The 25,788-nt window shown below is 41.5% G+C and overlaps 1 protein-coding gene across 11 annotated transcripts in view; it reads right to left on the reverse strand.

Annotated features, from left to right (window-relative positions):
- Nucleotides 1-25,788, reverse strand: part of LOC147033350 (uncharacterized) — a 193,042-nt gene that overhangs the window by 5,428 nt on the left and 161,826 nt on the right. The window lies entirely within an intron of this gene.

Raw genomic sequence — 25,788 nt, forward strand, 5'->3', positions numbered from 1 at the left:
GAGAGTGTAAAGAGGTGCCAATATTTAGATTCGATTTTTCAAGTCATACTATTGTTACGGTTCTCGGAACCGTATGCATACAACAGAGAGTTGTCCCAAGTCAGTTATTCCATTAATATACATGTAGTTATATCCCTTCCTTGTGTAGTGGGAAGACACGGGGGTGCGTTGTGATGGGCTTCATTTAGGTTATTAAATCGTTTTTCCCCTTTTTATTTTATCCCCATTCCATTTCATTTCTGAGGCAAAATCCACGACAACCCAAGGTACCCTCCCCAACGATCGCTTCTGAGGCAAAAATCGCAACGTGCACCATGGAGTAGATTGGTGCTTTGAGTATTCCACCGTCTACTCCAAACCAGACGTGGGTGGTGAATCACGTTCGTTTTGCATCCAGGTGGGCGGGCCAAACTAGCGTCTGGCCGAAACTCCGCCCAGAAAGGCGGACCAGATGAAGGCCCGGTCCAATCGGAATGCTCGGATCGGACGATGACGTCAGTTTCGCCATGGCTCCTCCACGAGCTCGTGATCTATTAAGTACGGAGCAATCCTCAGAGTTGGGTCGAGTTCTTGGAGAGGTCGAGTTAGAATTGCGAGTTGTTTGGTCGTTGAAGAGAATTGCAAGTTGGAGAAGTTGAAGACAATTGTTGTGAAAGTGTTCGTGCTGCCTGGCTCTGCCTACGTCTCGCCTCGACGGCCCGCCTACTGTACTGGTCCTCGCCCACACGACCTCGACCAAGCGTCTTATCTGGTCCTGCCTACTGCTCATCTCTTTGGATTCTGCCAGACACGATTACCACACGTGCGGCGGTGGACCGAACCGCACAACTTTTGTCGGGTACAGCACCATGGTACAGCATCCCTCCCCCTCAAAACGCTCAGGTACCAAAAACTGTGACCTCAACTCCCTCTCTCCCTGGCTGCAAAAGGTCCCTTTTCTTTTCATTGGGTATATTTTGTCTGAGTGTGTTGGCGTCTGTCCGTTAGATAAGCCTGTATAAGATCTTCATTGTTGTAATTGTTGCTTTTATTAATCTCGCATCAAGTCTGCACTGTGTCCGCTTTTGTAAGTTGCTTGTAAAATTGCCGCACCACACCTCTCTCATCTTTCCCCTGCATTACATACCGAATAAACCTTTTTGTTGTGCCACATGCTTTTCCCCGCTTCTTGTAAATAAATAATTGTCAAAATGTTCCCAGCTCGTCTTTGTCTTTTCCTCCATTGGTCCAGCATGGTTCGAATGTGAGTTTAGCTGGGTCTTTATTCCCGATAATCCGTTCCTTCTTGCCGGTACGTCCTTGGCAGTGCCGCTCGACTGCATCCGATCCGGAAAGGTAGTCGGTAGAGTGACCTGGTTCGGGCAAGGCGTACCGAGGGCGTGGTTCCCCGGTAGTCGAAACTGCGTGGTTAATTAGGTAACTTGATTCTGTACAGGAGGACCCTACGCCACGTGGTTGAGGTATTGGCGTCCACGGTCGGTTAAGCAACCCGCCGCCTCACGGAATTAGCCGTGAGCGACGGCCTACGATTCCGGTGGGAATCGACGTAGTTTCCCCCACCTAGTGGTCTTCTCACCCGACCCCGCCGGCCCGCAACACGATGTATCAGCCTGGTGTTGACCTAGTGGTTAAGGTGGCTGGCTTGGAACCTCAGCGTCCTGAGTTCAAGCCCCTGTACCATTGAATTAACACCAGGTGTGGTTCATTCAGCCTGTCGTCCTACCGAGTCAGTGAAATGAGTAACGTCGTACTGGTGTAATAACCATTCAGGGTAGCCTGCGTCAGAGCGGTGACCCAAAGAGCGTTAAGGAGACTGGGTCAGGTAGCTGCAGTTCGCCTCCCACAGCTCCCTCCAATTTATTTGGAAAGTTAATTAGGTGTGTGACTGTAAGAGCTAAGGCCGGAATATTGGGTTCCTGACAGAGAACCTTGGCAGGAGCTTAAGAGGGCTGTGCTATATGGAAGGGGGGGTCTATAACTAGACTGTGGTGAGTGTAGTATGGTCCGTATTATTTGAGTATGTTAGATTGTCATGAAAGTAAGTCATTTTGTTACATGTGACACTGAGGAGGCAGCGCAGTTAATTTAAAGACAAGGTAATATTGTATGCACAAACACCTCGTTTGTGGGTGGGGCCAGGTGAGGATTTCCGATCATAAAAGGCACACGTCACAAGTGTGTGAAAAGGCCATTACCATTTGTCTGGCCAGTGTGTGCCAGCCATGGTGGTGTAATATGCAGTAGGGCTGAGCATAACAGAGAGATTTATTCTTATTGGGGCCACCCCGTGGGTGAGACGGCCTGGGAGAGGACTCCACCCAAGAGGAAGAAGAAGCGTGCAGAAGCAACCTTGGAGATTGAGGAGAGAAAGGAACACCAGAGCTCCTAGCGTGCAGGAGGATGAGGGTGCAGAAGAATCACGGTGGAAAGGACGGAGGGCCATGAGGGCTGGTTCAGGGTGCACGCCCCCAAAGTACTACTTCCTCATTGGCTTGCTCATCTATGGGCTCACTTCATCTTTGGCTCACTTCATAGTGAGCTTTCATAATCTCTCTCCTGCGTTAAAAAGGACTGTAAGGGGTCCTGCATCTACACCACGCATAGTCAAAGGAAAGTCCTTGCTTGCAATTTTAATGTTTGTACAAGTGTGAACTGTGGCACCTAGTGTGGGTTAGGTTTTATTTATTTCGATTTCATCATTGCGTTTAAGTTTGCCTGTACCCTTTCACTGTTTGTATCTTTTGATTTGCATGGTTTGTTCTGAACTGCTTGTCTCGTCCACCTTTTCCCCAATATTCATTGCACATAAACCCTTTACAAGGTAAGAAAACATGTTAGAAACATATGCCTCTGTGCATGTGCCATCATTTTCAACTCATTTGGGTGACCTTGGGGAATGGTAAACAGTATTAATTGAATGCAGTAAGAGACCATTTCACAAATCCACAAAGGCATACATACGATCTTTGGCGCAGTGTTAACGGAGCCTCTGACGTGACACTATAATGAACCCCTATGCTCTTCCAGCCAAATTAAGCTGCATGAAGAAACCAAGAAAAGCTGCACAAGGTGAGTCCTTTGCGGTTTCAAACCCAACCCATGTCCCTCGAAGCTACCTATTAGGAAAATCACAGCAATTTGGGGTAATTTATAGGTGAGAGCTGATTGGCTATTCCCTCAAATTACGGGTCAGAGACGTGATCGGGTCTTGAGATTATATATATATATATATATATATATATATATATATATATATATATATATATATATATATATATATATATATATATATATATATATATATATATATATATATTTTGTGATGAATTCGCGCCCGCCGGCGTGCGATCGGCCACGTAACTCGAATCGCGACATGTTGCCCACCGAACGGACAATTCAGCCGTGACCCTCTGGGAACTACCGCCCGGAGCCAGTCACGGGTGGGGGTTTAACCTCACCACAACTCAGTCCGCAATCTACACGTGCGAAATAGGGTCCGATCGCCGAATGGTCGATTTACCTAAGTACTCGCGCGAGTAGGGTACCGAGGAGTTGTACCACGCCACAGGCCGACTCCGGACACGAACCGCTTAAGCGGTTCGTTCCGTATTACAGGGATAGCTGAGCGGAGTTATCGTCGTCCTTGACGGTTCCGATTAATTACCGGGATGTTGAAACCCACTACGAACCCCTGACTTGATGCAAGATGGAGATTCAATAAAAGGAAGGAGATGAAGCAAAGCGGGAAACAGTTCAACAAACAATGCACATTTATTACGGAAACACTGAAGGCATGTATATTACAGTCAAGACAAGATGCAACAAAAGCAAATGCAATACGACCGAATAAAAGGGCAATTATTTACAACACTTATACAGTTCTACTTGTCGGGAATCAGCACCACATCACTCATACAAAAAGCAAAGGAAAGAAAGCCACCCTCACAGACAAGGAGGCAGACAGGTCCGTGGACCAAATGTGCGTGGATCCTGGAGGAGCGGCCAGGTCCACGAGACCGAGAAGGTCTTACCCGCATCCTCGTGACACAATGACGGGCAAGCCGCAATGTTCGCGCAGCTGCGCCGCGACTCCGTGCCCCTGGCGTGGTCGGCGAGCCCTTTCCTGCGTGCTCCGCGCAAGCAGTTTGGTTGGCACCACGTTTAGGGTGGGGAGGAACGGGGCCCCCTCAGCACGGATGGGGGGGGGGCGAATTGCTGATGCTCAGGGAGAGGGGAATGGCTGGCTGGCTTGGACCCCGCGATGAGACGAGCGACCTCCACACCGCAATCTCGTTGCTGACCGCCGTCTTCAATTGACTTGAACTCTTCACTTGCCCCGACCAGCCGCCTGCAACTCAACCACGCGAACTCTTCGAGTCGCCTTATGCTCGCGTCTTTATCGGCCGCAGGGGGAGCCTATATGCAAATTTCAGGATCAAAACGCGATTGGAGGCGGGGCCACGCCACCCTCTGTTCAGCCTTTGGTGCGGCAAAAAGGGGCGTGAAGCCCTTTTGATCCGAATTCCTCTCGTAAAGAATCCACGTTCATCGTGCTTGGAGGCGGGGCCATACCGCCCGACGCTCGCCCAGTGGACGGAGAAAAAGGGGGCGTGAAGCCTTCCTGATCCGAATTTCTCCCTCGGAAAGGCCGCCATTCGCGCTCGCGGCTCTATGCGTTTGGCACCAATCGCCGAATGGGCCCTGGACAGCACGACGTTTGGTGTCGACTGGTGGTGTGGTCGATGGTTGGAGAAGGAGTTCGGCCAAGGTGGTGGGGGGTTTTCTGTGGTGGTTTGGTGATTGGCGGGCGTCGTTTGGGAATGGCGGTGAAGCGATGTTTGCGGTATGGAGTTGTGAAGGTAAAGGTAGTGGCTGTTTGCGTTGTTGGCAGCTTAATGGTCGAAAATAACAATAGAGAAAGAAAAATGGCTAACTCAAAGCGTCGCAGCCCGGATGAATCACACATATTCCCTCTATACAACAGGTTTGGGCTAACGACACATGAACTTACCGATATATCTCATCAGAGGACTCTTTATGGTGCAATGCGAATTTCCACAACCGTAACAATATGTATATATAATTAAGAGGCTCTTTCTAACCACTGACTGACTCATTCATATTAATGTTCGTTACTTTCGGGTTAACGTAGAAAGCTGAAATTTTGTGTGCTGATTGACATCGAAGCTGATACACCTGGAAAAAACAAAATCACAACCGTCGGAAAACATCTGTAAATGAAAATATCCGAAAACAAGTGCAGCCTCCTTGTGCTCACTGCAAATGAGCGTCCTAAAACAATGGGGACAGTGGGAGGTCAGGCTACAACTGCTGCTTTTTTTTATGTACCTACATACGAAGGACGGTTCGTTACTGCTTACCATGTGTTAGCATACCCCACTAGTACACACACACACACACACACACACACACACACACACACACACACACACACACACACACACACACACACACACACACACACACACACACACACACACACACACACACACACACGTGTTGGGCAAAAAAATGGAAACACCTGGGTAAATGAAGGACACCAAGTATAATGAAAGCAACAGCTTCCACACAGGTGTGGCTCATGTGTTAATTTAGCAAATAACATCCCTTAGGGTCATCTATAAAAGGGTCATCACTTAGGGTCATCTATAAAAATGCTGCACAGGCCTGGTTGCCCATCATTACGGCTTGCATGGCTGCAAGAGGAGACCTTGATGACTTTGAAAGAGGGGTGATTGTTGGGGCGCATTTGGCAGGGGCTTCAGTGACAAAGACAGCTCAACTTGCTGATATTTCACGAGCAATAGTGTCTCAGGTGATGGCGGCATGGAACTCTGAGAGAAAGACATCATCAGGAAAGGGCAACAGTGGACAGAAGTCCATACTCCAAGATTGTGATATCCGTGCATTAATTTGAAGTGCAAAGCAAAGCAGGCGAGCAACTGCGGATCAATTGATTGTAAATTTCAGCCAGTTTCATAAAAAACAGTCTGCCGAGAACTCCACAGAGTGGGATTTTAGTCAGGGTGCAATACACAAACCACTCATCACACCTGGAAATGCACATTTGTGAGTCAAGTGGTGCAAAGAGCACAGGCAATGGGCTACCGAGCAGTGGAGAAATGTGATATGGTCAGATGAATCATCTTTCACCATGTTCTCGACAAACAGACGAGTGCAAGTGTGGTGCCAACCTAAAGAACTCTACAACCCTGAGTGGTTCCAACAGTGAAGGGTTCTGATGGATCTTTAATGTTGAGGCACATTTTCTTGGCGTGGTTTGGGTACAGTCAATCTCTTAGAAGGCAAGGACAATTCCACTCACCACTTAATGGTACTGCGTGATCATCTTCACCCCATTTTGCAGCATCTCTTTTCTGCCAAGAGGGGTATCTTCCAGGATGACAATTCCCCCATCCAAAGAGCACCCAATGTGGTTACCCAATGGTTTGATGAGCATGACGCTGATGTTATCCATATGTCATGACCTTCTCAGTCATCAGATCTGAACTCAATCGAGCATTGATGGGATATTCTGGAATGACGCCTGAGACAGCGTTTTCCACCTCCATCAAACAGGTGTGAGTTGATTGACTTTTTCATCGAAGAATGGTACCGCATCGCTCCTGCAGAATTCCAGATGATGGACTCTTTACCATGGTGCATACAGGCTGTATTGGCTGCACACGGTGGTCCGATACCCGAATAAGTGACTGTAAAATGGTGTTTCCATTTTTTTATCCACGACCTGCGTATATACAGTCGTGGCCAAAAATATTGGCACCCTTGCACTTTTTTCAAATTATGCACCATTTCTTCCAGAAAATTGTTGGAATTAAAAAATGTTTTAGCATCACATATGTATTTGCTTTGGTTTTCAATGGAACAAAAAAAAAAAAAAGATGAAAAAATTACAAAGTCTGAACTTATTCCCACAGAAATCCTAAAATGGCTTGGACAATATTATTGACACCTTGTATTAGTTATAAGAAATAATTAGATTTCAACCAGGTGATTCTACTTTACTTTGAACTCACCAATGGTGATTTGCAGGTGCTTGCAATATAAAAATGACTCAATCAATCAGTTTGAATCGAGAAAAGGAGTCATTCTGCTGTTTTGTATCACTGTGTGTACCGCAATGAGCATGGAGAAAAGAAATAAAACCAGAGAATTGTCTGAGGAGGTCAGACACAAGATTGTAGCCAAGCATTTCAAGGCTACAAGTTTGACAATTTCAAGGCTACAAGTCCATCTCCAGAGACCTTGATGTTCCTGTGTCCACCGTACGCAATGTTATCAGGAAATTTAAGGCCCACGGCACTGAAGCCAACCTCCCTGGACGTGGCCGCAAGAGAAAACTTGATCGAATATTACAGCGAAGGATTGTTTGAATGGTGGAGAAAACACCTCAATCAACTGCCAAACAGATTCAAGCTGACCTTCAGACACAAGGTACGACAGTTTCAACTTGCACTATGCCATCACCAACTCAATGAAAGGGGGTTCTCCGGTAGGAGACCCAGGAGGACCCCACTGATGAGAGAGAGACACAAGAAATCCCAACTGGAGTTTGCCAAAACACACCTGAACAAATCAAAATCCTTCTGGGACAATGTCCTGTGGACAGATGAGACCAAATTGGAGCTTTTTGTTTAACACATCATCTCTGTCAAAACAAAATGAAGCCTTCAAAGAAAAGAACACCTTCCCTTCAGTAAAACATGGAGGAGGTTCAGTCTCTCTCTCTCTATCGAGTGCAGCCTGTGGCTGCTGGTTGCATCATTGGTTGGGACACGGCTATGCTGCTGATGCAGTGTCCCCCTTACCAGTACACTGGTACTCATATTTTGCTGACCTCGGAAGGATGACAGGGTGAGTCAACCTCCTGGTGTATTTTAATTCAGCGGCCAACGGGGCTTGAACTCAGGACCCTAGGATCCCAAGCCGCCACCCGAACCACGAAGCCAACACCAGGCTTAGGAGGTTCAGTGATGTTTTAGTGTTGCTGTGCTGCCTCTGGCACTGGGTGCCTTGAATGTATGCATGGCATCATTAAATCAGGAGATTACCCAGGCATTTTGGAATGCAATGTTCAACCCAGTGTCAGAAAGCTGGGTCTCCGTCGAAGGTTATGGGTCTTGCAGCAGGACAATGACCCCAAACAAATTTCAAAAAGCACCAAGGAATGGTTCAAGAGAAAATTCTGGACTATTCTGAAGTGGCCAGCAATGAGTGCAGATCTAAATCCCATTGAACACCTGTGGGGAGATCTGAAAACAGCAGTTGGGAGAAGGCACCTTTCAAATCTGAGAGAACTGGAGCAGTTTACACAAGAAGAGTGGGCCAGACTGCCAGTAGAGAGGTATAGGAAGATCATTCATGGCTCTAGGAAGTGCTTGACTGCATTGTCCAAAAGCTGTGCTACCAAATATTAAGTCGAGGGTGTCAATAAATTTGTCAATGCCATTTCTTTTTATTTTCCGATTTAAAAGGATATTAGTGGGGCAACTAAGCTAAATATAGCACAACAATTGTGCATTTTGTGAGGAAAGCAACAAATTTGGCACACTAGTAGCCTAACATATTATGAACAGATTTGGATATTGGGCCATCTCAAATTCAGCTGCTGATGGCTGTGGCAGCCATTTTCCACTGCCATCAAAAATTTTGAGATGGCCCAATATCCAAATCTGTTCATAATATGATAGGCTACATGTGCCAAATTTGGTGCTTTCCTCACAAAATGCACAATTGTTATGCTAAGTTGCCCCACTATATTTTAAGTTCTGATTCAAAAACAAAGGTTCTGTAATATTAACAATGAAATTAAGAATTGTGGAGACCAAATACTTTTGTCAATTTCAACTTATTTTTAGAGAAAATTGTGAGCCATTTGAAAAAAAAAGTGCAGGGGTGCCAATATTTTTGGCCGTGGCTGTATGTGTGACTTGTAAGAGAATCTACAAATCATTACCCTCGCCAGAGGAGAGGGTATTGCATTTGGGTCAGTTTGTCGGCTTGTTTATCTGTCTGTTTGTCCACACAGAACTTTAGTGTTTTTCTCTGCAACCACTTGTCGGATTGAGACACAATTTTCACCATACGTGCGACTACTCATGAAGAATGTTTTAATGATAATTATGTTTGGGGTGGATTATCGGGGGAAAAAAGGATTGAGGATTTGGATGGGGGACGATAAGAGGTGGTGGTGAACAGCTGTTTTGAAGGCCTGGAAGGAAGGTTGGGATTGAATAGTGTGAGGGAGTTTATTCCAAAGGTCGGAAAAAAGAGGAATGAAAGAGTAAAGCTGAGGAGTGATTCGTGATTTTGGTGGTTTTTAACCAGAAGGGGGTTGTTGGTGGACCTTGAGCGCCCTTTGGAAATGTGGTGCGGACAAATCGCAGAGAGAGCGGGGGGGGAGGGGGGGAGACCGGAGAGGAGATGGTAGAAGACAGAAAGACAGAAAGACCACCGACCTGCCTGCGGTGAGAGTGAGAGGCCCAAAGACTCAGCCTCATTGCGGGAGATACCAATGATCCGAAATGCCTTGGTTTCCACAGCTTGAAGCCGAGAAAGGTGGGAGGCAGGAGCACCAGCCCAAAGGGGAGAGCAGTACTCCATCAGGCTGCGGACAAAAGCTTTGTATGTGGTCAGGAGCTCAGGTGGACCGAGGAAAGACTTTGCATGACAGAGGATTCCCAGTCGGCAACTGGCTTTGGAGGCCAGGTTAGAAATGTAGCTTTCCCAGGAAAGATCATGGCAGATAGTGAGACCCAGAAGCAGAAGAAAGGACTTCTTCCAGAGGATTGTTGAGAATGTATATGCGGTGGTTTCCAAATGGTTCTTTCGGAGAGACAAAGTGAGAGTGTGAGATTTGTCCAGATTGAAAGACATGTTCCACGTGTTGGACCAGTTTGTGATTTTACCCAGATCTGAAGTGAGCGAAGAAGCTGCTGCTTGCCAGTCTGAGGGATGCAGATGGTAAAGCAGAGGGTGGAGTCATCAGCAAACAGATAAAGAGGATTTTCCAGAGAGTCGGAGAGATCATTGATGAAAACCCGGAAAAGAACAGGGCCCAGAACACTGCATTGAGGAACTCCAGCCTGGCCAGGAAGAGGGGATAAGAGAGAACTCCATTTGGGGCCACACATTGGCTGCGACAGGAGAGGAAGTCTGCGAGCCATGACTGGAGATACCTTGTTATATTTCCTGGGTTTCCCAGACCTGACACTTGGAAAAGCACAAAATCCTTGAGTTTATTTTATAAATAAAAGGACGCACGAACAATCTATGAGTATTGCATTGCGATGGAGACAAAGTGAAAAGGTTTTTCTTTTATACAAAACTAGCAAAAGTACCTGTCCGCAGTGATGAGAAAAACTAGCCATGGTGGTGGCGAGAATAATGACAAAAGATGACAGTCAGGCAGTTGTCTGGGAAATTCAATCCATCCTGTCGTGCTCAACTTCATCAAAGGTGGCAATATTCAAACCAAATGCAACAGTGGGGAAGTATACCCATCATGTTTTCACGGAAGTTTCGTGGCAGCCGAAGGAGCCGTGAACCCTGCTAAATCCTAGCCAGTACAATCTTTTACCTGTGACAAATTTGGTCCAAATCTGTCCAGAGGTGTCGGAGTGTAGATGTAACAGACAGATGGACAACAGATCGACATTTATAGTTATGGATATTGGCTCATGGGAGAGTAATATAAGGTAACAAAATATAATAATCCACATTGGTGAGTTAAAAAAAAACAAAAAGCCCAAATTGATTTCAGTATTATTTCGGAATACCTCGCCACATTAAATACAAAAGAACACACACACACACACACAAAAAAAAAAATATATATATATATATATATATATATATATATATATATATATATATATATATATATATATATATATATATATATATATATATTGTTGTGGTTGACAAAATTCGCAAACCACCATTCAGGTCCCTTAGGTGAGATATCTCTGTAAGTATATGTGTAGTTAGGCCCAAACCCGTTGTTTCGAGGGAATAAATGTCATTCATTCGGGCTGCGACCCCTCAAGATAGCCGTTTTTCTTTTACTATCCTTATTTTGGACCAGCCGCCATTACTACCATTACTACCACCACCAATCACGTCTCAACAGCCATCACACAACAACCACCAGCCGCAACGCCGCTTCACGACAACAACAACGCCAACAGCCACGACCCTTGCCGTCACATCTCGCTCTCGCAACCATCGCATCACCGTCATTCCCGCGCCGCTTGTGGGCACCGATACTGGACTCGTGCAGGGCGCGCACCGAGCAGCGGGTGCAGAAACACCAGCCTTTCCGAAGAAATCGGATCAAAAACGACTCACGCCCACTTCTGTTCCGTCCTATCAGCGAGCATGGGGCGATTTGGCCCCGCCTCCAGGTGCGTCGGAGTAATATCGCTATATGCAGATTCATGGATCAAAAAGCATTCACGCCCACTTTTCCTCTGTCCAATGGGGAGCCAGCCAGAGGTAAAGGGTCGAAGGTGAAGGAGCGAGGCCCCGGGGGCTATAAAGGGCCGCGTTCGCTCGCCGGCAGTCGAGTTGAGTTGGGAAGAGTCGGAGCAGTGAAGTTGGGAAGAGTCAGTCAAGAGAAGAGTCGGAGAAAGCAGTTGGACGGAGCTGTGGAGAGTGGGAGAGTTGGAGAGGTGGCGGCGGCGAAGGCAGTCGAGGGGGCGCTCGTGTCAGAGTCAAGGAGCTGCGGAGAGGAGAGGCCGATAACGCGACCGAGGTCGCGGTGGAGACGCTCGTCGCAGGACCCGAACCAGCGAGATATCCTCATCCCCCCGAGCATCAACAACCCCCTCCTGTTTCCCCCCGCGCTGAGATAGTGCGAGAAGGGGGCCCCGTTCCCACCCCATACCAGGCACTGCCAGCGAGGCCCGCGGAGTCGGGGCGCCACCGCCATTTTGTGGCTCATCACCAGACGGGTAGGCTCGACGCGGTCTCGGCCCGAGGCACGTCTGCCCCCTCATAGTGGAGGGTGGTCCCTTTTTCTTTTGCTTTGAGTATATGTGTTGTCGGCGCCGTCTGTGAAGTAAAACTGTATAAGTGTTGCCATGTGCTCGGTAGTCGGTGGTAGATCTGCATTGTGTTTTGCTTTTACATTTGCTTTTTGTGCATTATTGTGTGTTTCTTCTTCTTTTACATTTGCTTTTGGTGTATAATTGTATATGTGTGCTATCCGTGTGCCATCGCGAAATAAATGTGCTTTATGTTGAACTGTTTTTCCCGTTTCGCTTCGTCTTTTCCTTTATTGAATCTCCATCTTACTTCACGTAAAGGGTTGGTCGTGGGCTAAAACGCCCGATAATTAATCGAACCGTCCCGGTTGACAATAACACCGCTCGGTTATCCCGATAGTACGGAACGGGTCGCTTAAAGTGGCCCGTGTCCGAAGTCGACCTGCGGCGAGGTGCGATCGCCCGGTCTACCCTCCGTGTGGGTACTTAGGTAGGTCGAATTTGGCGAGCAACCCTATCCCACGCGGGGGGCCGATTGGCACGATCGTGGTGAGGCCGAATGGCCCACCCGTGACTAGTTCCCGGCGTTAGTCCGAGAGGGTCACGACGGGATTGTCAGTCCGGTGGGCGACGTGCCGCGATTCGAGTTACGTGGCCGTTCGCACGCCGGCGGGCACGAATCCGCAACAATATATACCGTATATATACATGTGTATATATATATATATATATACATGTGTATATATATATATATATATATATATATATATATATATATATATATATATATATATATATATATATATATATATATATATATATATATATATATATATCTCTCTCTGGAAAAAATTGACAGCACTGCAAAATTATCAGTTTTTCTGGTTTTACTATTTATATGCATGTCTTTGAGTAAAATGAACATTTTTGTTTTATTGGGTAGTCGATAGAGTCGAAAAAAAAAATCTCAAATTTTTTTCTACCCTTATTGTCGGTGTGTGTGTGTGTGTGTGTGTGTGTGTGTGTGTGTGTGTGTGTGTGTGTGTGTGTGTGTGTGTGTGTGTGTGTCTGCAACGCGAGGCTCCACAGCACAAACCAGCAAACCGATTTCGATGAAACTTGGCAAACAGGTGCCATATGGGCTGGGAGTGTGCACGTTTGAGTTTCGTTGCTAAGCAACCACCCGTTGCCTAGCAACGGGACTGAAATTTTAGAAAAATCATAAAAAATTAATTTTTTCAAAAATCAAAATCGGCTTCCAGGCTTTTATACGCACTATAATCAACCTCTTTGACCAAAATTTCCAGCCGGATCCTATGAAAACTGTCGGAGAAGATAGACTTTGAATGAACCCTGGTCGAAAACAATAAAAAAAAAATGAGGTTCGTTATATCTCAGAGACTATGAGTCAGATATACATGAAACTGGTATGGTACGTTCATGGTATGTCCTAGTTCTGTGTGAGAAAGAACCGTTGCTATGGGCCCCTCCATTGCCTAGCAATGGCCGAAAAACCTCTAAATGTGGGGGTATTTTAACGAAAAAACAATCTGCAGCATTAACCCTTGAAGCTAGAATCATGAATTTTCTTGTGCTGTTAGGTCATTCCCCATCGAACGGGCCCATCGCGTCAGGTTCTATTGGTTCTACCCATGTCCACCTACCGGCTTGTTCTATAAACTACTGACAACATTTCTTCCAAATTCCGAATGAAAATATTGTCATTTAGAGCATTTATTTGCAGAAAATGACAACTGGTCAAAATAACAACAAAGATTCAGTGTTTTCAGACCTCAAATAATACAAACAAAACAAGTTCATATTCATTTTTAAACAACACAATACTAATATTTTAACTTAGGAAGAGTTCAGAAATCAATATTTTGTGGAATAACCCTGATTTTCAATCACAGCTGTCATGCGTCTTGGCATGCTCTCCACCAGTCTTTCACATTGCTGTTGGGTGACTTTATGCCACTCCTGGCACAAAAATTCAAGCAGCTCGGCTTTGTTTGATGGCTTGTGACCATCCATCTTCCTCTTGATCACATTCCAGAGGTTTTCAATGGGGTTCAGATCTGGAAATTTGCCTGGCCATGACAGGGTCTTGATCTCATGGTTCTCCATCCACACCTTGTTTGACCTGGCTGTGTGGCATGGAGCATTGTCCTGCTGGAAAAAGCAATCCTCAGAGTCGGGGAACATTGTCAGAGCAGAAGGAAGCAAGTATTCTTCCAGGACAACCTTGTACATGGCTTGATTCATGAGTCTTTCCCAAAGACAAATCTGCCCGATTCCAGCCTTGCTGAAGCACCCTCAGATCATCACCGATCCTCCACCAAATTTCACAGTGGGTGCGAGACACTGTGGCTTGTAGGCCTCTCCAGGTCTCCGTCTAACCATTAGACGACCAGGTGTTGGGCAAAGCTGAAAATTGGACTCATCAGAGATGACCTTACTCCAGTCCTCTACGGTCCAATCCTTATTATATGGTCTTTTGCAAACATCAGCCTGGCTCTACTTTGCTTCTCATTGATGATGGGCTTTTTTCTAGCTTTGCACGACTTCAGCCCTGCCCCGAGGAGCCCGTTTCGAACCGTCCTCGCCGTGCACTTCACCCCAGCTGCCGTTTGCCATTCTTTTTGTAGGTCACTTGATTTCATCCTACGGTTTTTGAGTGACATTTGAATGAGTTGGTGGTCATCCCGGTCAGTGGAAAGTCGTTTTCGCCCTCTGCCAGTATGTAGCTTTGTTGTCCCCAATGTCTGCTGCTTGACCTTGTTCTTATGAACCGCCGTCTTTGAAATTTTGAGGATGGAAGCAACGTGACGCTCACTGTATCCCTCTGCCAGTAAAGCCAGAATTGAACCCTTCTTTTCCTCACTTAAAACTTTTCTTGTCAACTCTTTTGGCATGGTCAATAGTTATTTTTTTATTCCAATTACTTTTGAGGTACTACAAGCACTGTTTTTGCCATCCAGCTGGTCCTATTGCAAGAGGATAGTGATGACCACAGCAGTGGTTTTTATACTTTTCCTTGTTAAATAAGATTCGGTTCAGGTGATCACCTAATCAGTACCTCACTAAATAGAATGAGGTGTGCCTGTCATGTAATTCAACAGACACTGGAATGGAATGGCTGCCATGCATGTAGAGATGCTGATTTCAAAAAATTTTGGAGTGGTCTCTTATTTTTTTCCAGAGCTGTGTATGTATATATATATATATATATATATATATATATATATATATATATATATATATATATATATATATATATATATATATATATATATATATATATATATATATATATATGTAGGGAAAGAATACTGGTTCTGGCTCACTTTTCCCCATGTAAATGAATGGGGGATTTTCAGCCATGAAATTTTTCTTTTTTTCCCCCAAAAAAATAAATCCCCTTTTTAGCCCAAGGTATATTTATTTGTCTCCCCTTTTAACCTAGGGGCTCTCTATTCAAATAACCCATACAACAAGATAAAGATTTGTTAAAGGTGATTCTAAAGAAATATCTGAAACGTCTAAGCCCCGGGACACTCTTTATCAAATAACCCATACAACAAGATAAAGATTTGTTAAAGGTGATTCTAAAGAAATATCTGAAACGTCTAAGCCTCGGGGCACTCTTTATCAAATAACCAATGCATCTTGTTTAGCTCACTCATTGAACCTATAAACATTTGTTCATTCTCAAATTCCTTCAATAGTTTAATTTTCTTTGCACAATAATCCCCATCTAAAATATTGAAAAACAAAACATTTGAATCTTTATATTTTTTAAGATACCCCTTTTGTGCCATTACGAAATGATAAACTTCTCTTAATGATCTCATTTGACCACCGCCCGAGTTGCAAATCATTTTTGTACATAAACCACGCCATAAAAAAAGTTTTGTTTCAAATGTTTTCAGTTCATGCCGTGAAAATGAGGAAGTGTTTTTTTTGACACGGTCGTGCTGTGTGAATGAGGAAGTAGTTTTGGACTGTCATGCTGTGAAAAAATAGGAACTATTATGTGAGACAAGGTCTCGTGTTTATATTTTATCTCAGAACACGAACTGAAAACATTTGAATCAAAACTTTTTTATGGCGTGGTTTATGTACAAAAATGATTTGCAACTCGGGCGGTGGCCAGATGAGATCATTAAGAGAAGCTTGTCATTTCCTGTGCCCACACCCAATGATTAAGCAATCTCCTCATCGTTGCTTTATAAGTGATTCGCCAGACAAAGTTTCTGCCAGACGGGATTTTCATTTTTACAACTGAGGCATGGGCGATCTTTCTTCCGATGAAGACAACAGCTCACTACAGAGTTGGTAAGTTTGTGTATGGTTTTCTCTTTGAACGATGAAGCAAATGATTATTAATTAAATCATGATAATTCTGATATATATATTTTTTCCCTGACAGGCCATTGGAAGAAATTGAGTTTACATATCACGACGTGGTGCATGAAATTAATACTCTTATTGAAGAGATCAATGATTCTAGAAGAGAATTGAAAGACATTTACAATGAGTGGTACGAAGTCTTATCACGTCCTCTCATCTCGAAGGAATTAAACCAATGGTGAGACACGTGTGTGTGTGTGTGTCTCTCTCTCTCTGTCTGTCTTTCTACCTACCTCTCTCTGCTCTTATTGAAGAGATCAATGATTCTAGAAGAGAATTGAAAGACATTTACAATGAGTGGTACGAAGTCTTATCACGTCCTCTCATCTCGAAGGAATTAAACCAATGGTGAGACACGTGTGTGTGTGTGTGTGTGTCTCTCTCTCTGTCTGTCTTTCTACCTACCTCTCTCTGTTCTTATTGAAGAGGTCAATGATTTATAATGACTGGTCTCTGATCTCGAATGAATTAAACCAATGGTGAGACACGTGTGTGTGTGTCTATGTGTGTGTATGTGTGTGTGTGTGTATGTGTGTGTGTGTGTGTGTGTGTGTGTGTGTGTGTGTGTGTGTGTGTGTGTGTGCGTGTGTGTGTGCGTGTGTGTGTGTGTGTTGCTTTCCCTGTCTGTTTGTATCTCTCTCTGTCTGTCTCTTCCTCTATACCCTTGACTTATTATTTATTTTTTTCAGCACTCGCACAACATCAGCTGTTGAAGCAATCTTGTACAACACATGATTTTCTGGAGGTAAATATTTCTGAATTATTATTAATATCACTCGTACAACACATGATTTTCTGGAGGTAAATATTTCTGAATTATTATTAATATCACTCTCTCTTTAGAATGTCGCCTTATGTTGGTTGCATCATTAGTTTGGACGTGGTTTTGTCAGTACACTGGAATTCATTTTATTGACCTTGAAAGGATGACAGGCTCCTGGTGTGTTAATTCAGTGGTCAACGAGGCTTACTCATATTACCATGTAATTATCTTTATAAAACCTAATTATTATCCACTTTTTGTTTCAAAACAGAATATGGTGTCTGAGTTTCGAAATCACAAGACATCTGAAGAAGATTGCTGGGAAAGATTATACATTATATAATATATAATATATAATAAATTATATAAATATTTTATAATAAATTATATAGAAAGATTATATAATAAATTATATTTGTTTTGTTTACAATTACTTGATTCTGAATTACAAAAAAAGAATCAAGACATGAACGAGAGGGAGGGGTTGGGGGAGGGGTTGGGGGGGGGGTAGGTGCGCTCTCCCAATGACCCATCACCCCCTCTGCCCATCCCTCCCCTCCCCATGTGTGTGTGTGGGGAAGGGTGGGGGTGAGATGAGGGAGGTGGTGGGTCAAAGGTGGGGGCGCACAGGGGGATGAGGGGTGGGGCTTGTGTGGGCGGGGCTTGTGTGGGCGGGGCTTCGGTGGGGCTTGTGTGGGTGGGGTGTGTGTGGGAGGGGCTTGTGTGGGCGGGGTGTGTGTGGGTGGGGCTTGTGTGGGTGGGGCTTGTGTGGGTGGGGCTTGTGTGGGCGGGGGTTTATGTGGGTGGAGCTTGTGTGGGAGGGGTTTACGTGGACAGGGTTTATGTGTGTGGAGTTTTTGTGTGGAGCTTGTGTAGGCAGGGCTTATGTGGGAGGGGTTTATGTGGGCAGGGTTTATGTGGGCAGGGATTTATGTGGGTGGAGATTGTGTGGAAGGGGTGAATGTGGATGAGGCTTATGTGGATGAGGTTTGTGTGGATAAATGGATGGGTGGAGAGATGGGGGGATGGGTGGATGAGTGGAGCTTGTGTGGATGGGTGGATAATTTTTTAATTAAATAAACATGTTGTGTGTGTGGGGAACTAATTAACTAATCACTAATTATGTGAATATGATGAATATGGGTGGAGCTTGTGTGGGGTTTGTGTGTGTGGAGCTTGTGTGGAGTTTTTGTGTGGAGCTTGTGTGGAGCTTGTGTGGAGCTTGTGTGGAGCTTGTGTGGAGCTTGTGTGGGGTTTGTGTGGGGTTTGTGTGGGCGGGGCTTCGGTGGGAGGGGCGTGTGTGGGCGGAGTCAAAAAATTTCAATTTATTGGAGCTTGTGAGGGGTTTGTGTGTGGTGGGGTTTGTGTGGGGTTTGTGTGGGCGGGGCTTGTGTGGGCGGGGCTTGTGTGGGTGGAGTCAAAAAGGGGCGGAGTCAAATTTCAATTTATCTTTGTCTTTTGTAATTCCTGTGAATAAAATGAACCTAAAATCTCTTCCCCTTCCAAATCATATATCTTATAAGTCCAAGGAACCGTATCTATTACATCAACAATTTTAAAAAGCTCGTTGGTCCATCTTTTCATATAACCTTTTTCAAAATGAGATTTCCACCTATATATTCTTACGATATCACCAACTTTGAACTTAGGTTTTCTGACATTAATCTCTTTTTCATATTTTAATTTTGTAAATGTTTCTGATGGTTTCATATTTGTTGCCGTGTGAATCGTGTCATTATACTTATCCACAATATCCTGAATAAAAGATGACCATTGTTGTGAACAGAGTTGTGTGAATTTTTTATATAGTCTCTCTTTTAAGGTACGATTAAAACGTTCAACAACAACTGCCTTCCCTTCATTAAAGGTACTGTATAATGTAATACTGTTATTTTTTAGAAAATTCATAAATGTCTTGTTATAAAACTGTCTACCCTCATCAATCCACAATTTTTTAGGTTTTCTCTTACTTTTATTAAATATCTGTTGAAAAGCTAACATAAGAGTATTACCTGTTTTGTTTTTTAATGGGACAACCCATACGTATCTACTCCTCAAATCAATAACGGTTAAAGCATACTTGTACCCCTTATCATTATTGAGTTCAATCAAATCAGCAGACCAGATATAATCAACTTCCTTGGAATAAACTTTCCTTCTCTGAAACTTTGTGAATATTGGTTTATGTAATTCATCAGCTAATTGCTCTTCAGTCTTAATGGCATCATTAGAGCCTATAAGTTTTTTGAATTTCCAAGTCCAAGTTTCAATTTAGCACTGATCATCTTCTTCACAATGAACCGATCAACTTTTTCTCTCAAGGTTGGATTTTGTATCAGAGACAAATTATACAACATTTCTCTATCGGCTTCATGCTTTTCTTCCAACGTTGTGGTATTCCCATAATCAATATCATGTCTCATGCACACTTCATCAACTCTATTGATTGGTTTACTCCAGGATTTAGGATTGTCTGCCTCATCTAATCTTTTATCCAAGTTTGTGCCTGGACCACAGAAAGAATACCCTGGAAGATGTAATTCCCCTGGTATTCCAGTAGTTGTAAATTTACTTCCTGATAAAAACTTTTGTATATCTCCTCCGAGTTTGTGTTTGGAGATAAATTGATTTTTTTTTGAACCACACACCGAACATATACCTTTTTGTATAACCCTGTTATTTTTACTTTTAATATATGAAATATTTTTAGTATTAGTTTTCTTTTTACATTTGAGACAATAACTCATTTATTTATGAGAAAAATTCCTGCAGAGTGCAAAAACCTTTTTAGTTTCCAACATGCACATTTGAACCTTAATTTTTAAAACATAAAGAATCCTTAGAAATGCCTTCACTCTCTCCCCCATTTATTTAAGAAAAAAAAAAAAATGAAAAACTTGAATTAAAATACATATCTTCTCGATGTCAATAGTCTTGTCGAAAGTATTGTAAATAGACTTATCAATTCTTTGTTTTCCTCCTCGGTGGGTTGAGTTATTTTCTGTAATACCCCTATTCTTTTTTGAATCTCACTGGTTTCCATACTTTGATATTTATTCATCCACTCTCTTTCCTCCCTCTCCTCCCTCTCTCTCTTCTCTCTTTCCTCCCTCTCTCTCTTCTCTCTTTCCTCCTTCTCTTTCTTCTCCCTCTCCTCCTTCTCCTCCTTTTCCTCCTCTTCCCTCTCTTCTTCAACTCCTTCCTCATCCCTTACTATCCTTGAATCGCTTACACCCCATAGAATATTATACATATATTCATCAGGATTTCTTGTTATTCCTGTATCCAAAATAATTTTTTTTACAACAGGAAACCAATAAAATTTCTTTTGAATTTCTAAAAGAGCCTTACCTTTTCTTAACTTTATAATTTTTTCATTATTTAACATTCAAATTAAATCTAAAGTTGTTGGTTTATCAACATCAGCATAATGCCAATCTTTTATTGAAAATACCTCATTCTTATGTTGTAGAACATATTTATTAAAATACCGAATACCCTTTTCTTGAAGGTATGCTTGAACACAGAAATGATAATTTTCTTGAAGCCTTCTTGCTGTCATTTATGTATTAGAAATATATGTTAGAATAATATTATGGCACGAAACACCTCCCCATCTTCCCATAGTTAAATCATTTTGTATTTCCTTACTTATTATATATAATCCTGTTTTTTCTGTTTTCATGAGATAAACAAGGGCAAAACCATTATTATATTTACCCTTATTAAATTATTTTATTTGTTGTTTACTAATCGTAGACCCACAAAACTCATTCTCGATACCAAGTGGATAATATTCTTCCTTACGAGACTGATTTAATTGTTCCAGGTCTTCGAGGTTAATTTTAAATGACCAATTATACCCTAAATCATTCATATCATACCCCCATTGTTCTATTCTCATACAAACGATACGCCCTTCTTTATAAAAATGTATTTTAATTCGAACTGTGAATTCTGTATGACCTGGAGATAATATCAACACTTCTGTATCTTTGGAATACACAGCCGTTTTATTTAAGTATATATATTGTGATAAATCACTTAATCTCACCAAGTCATTCGCTTCAGTTGGGGTTGGATAATTTTTTAATTTATAAGCATTTTTCATGTTAATATTTTTGGTTATATTATATTTATGTCGTTCAGCCTGTGCCTTTGTGTAATAATTTGATAAATCAATATCCAGTTCTTGAGATACCCCAAAGATAGAACCATCTTTACCAACATAAGTCATTTATATTAGATTAAAAATAATATCATAAAATTTTTTATTTTTGTTGAGTTGAAATAACACATATAGGCATAATTGACCACAACACTTGGAATTTAATTCTTGGACTTGAAATGTTTGATAAACACCATTCTGTAAGAATTTTATGACTTCAACAGGTGGCGGAAGACCAAAACTATCAAAATAATATTTGTCTTGACTATTAAAAATACAAACCCAATGAGAACCGTTCCCATTATTATCTTCTAAGTTCATAATAATATTCTTTGTATGTTTCGGCACATTTGTTAATTCATCTCTCATACAAATAACCACATTATGAATTTTTAATTTCTTACAATATTTGACAAGTTATAAATTTTATGTTGTATTCTTTCCAAATTCTTTCAACCACTCATCAATGCTCATTTATTTATTAGAAAGATATAATCCATTACCTCTTTTCGTTAATTTTACACCTGCTTGTGCTATAGAAGAAAGCATATCTCCAACTAACAATCTCGCTTTATCAGGCAGACCTTCAAGTTTTTCAGCAAAATCTACAATTACACCACTTCCACCAATTTGTTTCTCCAACTCTTTGTTATGTCTTTCCAATTCTTTTTGAGCCTGGAGTTGAGCCTTCCTTTCGTTGGCAGTTTTCACCGCTGTTGAAATACCACCCGTCAATGCTCCAACCGCACTTAAACCAGCAAATAAAGGAATTAGAAATGGGAGAAATCCTCCACTCGTCTCTCTTATTGAATATTTTTTCAACATTGGTTTTGTCATTTTAATTTTAAGTGAGCCAGTGTCATTCAAGATTTTAACCTGTTCTCTTGTGAGAAAAACATCAATTCTTACTGCTCCTTTTCTCTGAATTGTATTAACGTTAATCGTACAAGGCTTTTGATTTTGAACACAAGATGATAGTTTATGAAGATTGATTTGATTAACATATACCCCAGTTGGTACTTTGCCACTCATTTATTTAACAAAAAATTATGTGAGACTAATCATCACACCATTATCTGTATTAATCTGCAATTCTGTTTCTTCCAAAAGCAAACAATATGTATCAACTTCTTCACTCTCTCCTCTTTCAATGTATAGGGAAGTATCCACTCGATTAGACTTTATAGTTTCCTTTTGAGCGCTCAGGTCAAACGCATAGATTGTATACAAACTTTTAAATGCTGTCATATCCAAAATAGGTTCTTTATATCCATTACTTTCACACACCTTTTGGTAAGACTTGTATGCTTCAGCAAAATCATTTTTTTCCCAATTAATTTCCAATCTATCTCGTGGGTAAAATGTTCCATCTAGAGAAACGCGAAGTTGTTTCACCTTAGCATTATCACTCAATGCATTATTCTTATCAGTCGCAGTATCACCATCTGGCTTTTTAAAAATGATCCACAGATATCGTGGCTTTCCTTCCAGAACACCCAAATTCCACGTGTAAGTAGTTTGGTTGAGTTTAACGTGTTGGCATCTTCTTTTGAGGTATGATACACTGAGTGGTTTCTTTGAGTTAAGTCTTCGATTCAACATCTCTTCTGTTTTAAGATTAGGAGTATATTCACTGATATACCAACTCATCTCCTCAATTACAAATTTATTCTGTTCATCAAAAGCACTACCAACACCAAAAAGCAATCGATTTTCATTATCATTCCTCTGTAGTTGAAATCTAATTTTAAGACCATACAGAACTTTATCATGATCACTAAATCCAAATATACCTTTAAGAGGAACTGCCACAGTAAAACTATTTTCTGTTTTTGTATCATCATTATACATTCCTTTCCTTTGAGTATATCCAGGGTCTGTGTTTGTTCCCGTTGACATATCAGGAATAAAACCTTCGGCAGACCCCTTTCCCATTCTATCACTGAATGTATAGAGTGTAAATTTTATCATTTCAGATACAGCAGAGACATAATCAACCGCTTCAACTTCTTGTGTTCCAATATACAAACGCACACTATCAAACATTTTCCAGAAGAAATCATATACAAGTGTAGCGTTTGTGTTATTCCCAGCTTTAGTGAATTTAAATTTACACAACAAGAAACTTTCGGAGAGATTCAAATAGGTTTGTTGATTATTTATTTAAAAACTTTTTGTACCATTCGTATTCCAGTCTGATCCAGTTATTGCATTTACCTTGAAGTAATCTTCTTTTTTAGTGGAGTTTGAGATAATAATAGTATCATCCAAATCATAGATACTATCAATTGCTTCTATACTTGTATTTATTTAGGAAAAAAAAGATGTTAAAACTTTTGAAACCCTGATCCAAGTATTTGAATTATTTTCTGTCGTTCTTGGGGGGACAACTGAGTTTTGCCTTTCTTAATTTCTTTTATTGCTTGTAATTTATGAGATTCCTTCTGGGCATCTTTTATACTCTTTACAGCACCTGCTACATTTCCCACAGCAGAAGCAGTTGAACCAATTAGATCTTTATGTTGAAGAATAGTTGAACCAATACCCATGAGAGTATCAATTATCCCATCTCCTCTAAATTGATGCCCAACACCCCTTTGTCTCTTAGGTTTATAGTATCCTCTACCAAGATACATACCTTCACCCTTGTAGTATGGGGAAAGGAACATCCCATCCCCTGTAATTATTTTATATTTTCCCAACTCGTGTTTCCTCACAATAACCATCGTATTTATTTATTGGAAAACTTCACGTAGGTGAATTCTGATAGATATAACTTCTCCATTAAAATAAATCACACGATTATCTTGGTCGGTTATCCTAAAATTTACTCTGTGTGTGATTTTTCCTGACACAGGGAGATAAACCAAATTTTTAGGTTCCATATTGAATTTATAACCAATTGGGGTTGAGTATGTGCTGAATGAAAATATTGTATTTGTTTTTTTCCCATCATTATAAGCACCATCAATCAAATCACAGTGAATTAACACTGAATTTATTCCTGAGGATATTTGAATGACATTATCACTGTAAAACGTCCCATTAGTTTCAATCTTTTTTGAGGAGAAACCCAATAACTCTCTAAATGAATTATCAATTGTGAAATCAACCTTGTAGTTATTTTTAACTTTAATCGTTGATTTTGAAGTATGTTTTTGAATGTTTATAACAATATTTTTTGGTTCATCACCCTGTTCTTTCATAAGACGAGCAATTTCGGAAGATATTTGAGAAATCTCATATGCTCCGGGTGAGACTGTTATCGTTTTGTATCCACTTCCTGGATTATAACTAAACTTGTCATTTTTCTCGGTTATATTAAATAAGGTATTATAAGTTTCCATGGACAATAAAGATGCCTCATATTCTTTTGTTGTGTCAAGTTGTAGTGGGTATGGGAATGAAGATGTGTGGTCGCTTGTTGTGAAATTGAAACTAAGGATTGTGCTTCTCATCTTATTTAATATGAGATAAAATGTCTTTATATTGATATTTATTAATTATTTTCATGTTCATCAACTGGTCTAAAATGGCTGATGCTTCATTAAAACAATTGTTATTTCCAGCCTTCTTACTGCCTAACAACAATAACAGTCTATTAACTAATTGCGATGGGTCATTTGGAAGAAAACTAACACCTGAACCAAGGATACTTAAAGCCTGAATAATGTGTTTCTCCTTCTCATTCTTCCTACTTTTACCAGAAAGAATAACCTTATAATTTAGAGTGTTCAGCAGATCAATATATACTCTATCATCATTATTTTCCATATCCAATGGTTTATCAATATACTTTGATTCATCCCTCACAGTTGAACCTTGTCTTCCATCTTTTGTGAGAAGAAACATTCATCTCGGAGTTAGTTTAACAGGGGGTTGAGCAGAACCTAAGAACCTTCATTCATCATTAAATATCAATACCTTTTCTTGAACAAGATGAAATATTGCTGATTGTTCTGTTGGAATGAGTCCTGCTTTGGTTTTTGAATCCGCTGAATATTCATTGTTTTGAACAGCATTCACAATATAATCAGGGGGTTGATTAATCTCTTCCAGTTGTTGAAATAATTCTTCATCATGATATTCTAATTCTCCAATATGCTCTAATTCTTCCTCCGTCATTTGACTGAAATCTTTTAACAGTTGAAGTTTTTTAGGAGTATATTCTACTGTGGGAACTGTGGAAACATCTTTCATTTTTTCTTGGGAAGTTTTTAAAAGTGGTTTAAAAAATTTCTCTTGTTTTCTTTCAAATGCTTCTTCGCCCGTTAGTTTCTGTCTGCGTTTCTTCTTTATGTCTTCCTGTTGTTTTACAACATTTGAAACCAACTCTTGATGTTCCCTAAATCTTCTTGCTCTTTCTTTCGCATCCATTTATTTATTGAAAAATATCATTTAATATCTCATCTTGC

This window comes from Eptatretus burgeri, chromosome 2 (assembly GCF_056783735.1).
Source record: "Eptatretus burgeri isolate ZD-2024b chromosome 2, Ebu_testis_v1, whole genome shotgun sequence".
Lineage (NCBI taxonomy): Eukaryota > Metazoa > Chordata > Myxini > Myxiniformes > Myxinidae > Eptatretus > Eptatretus burgeri.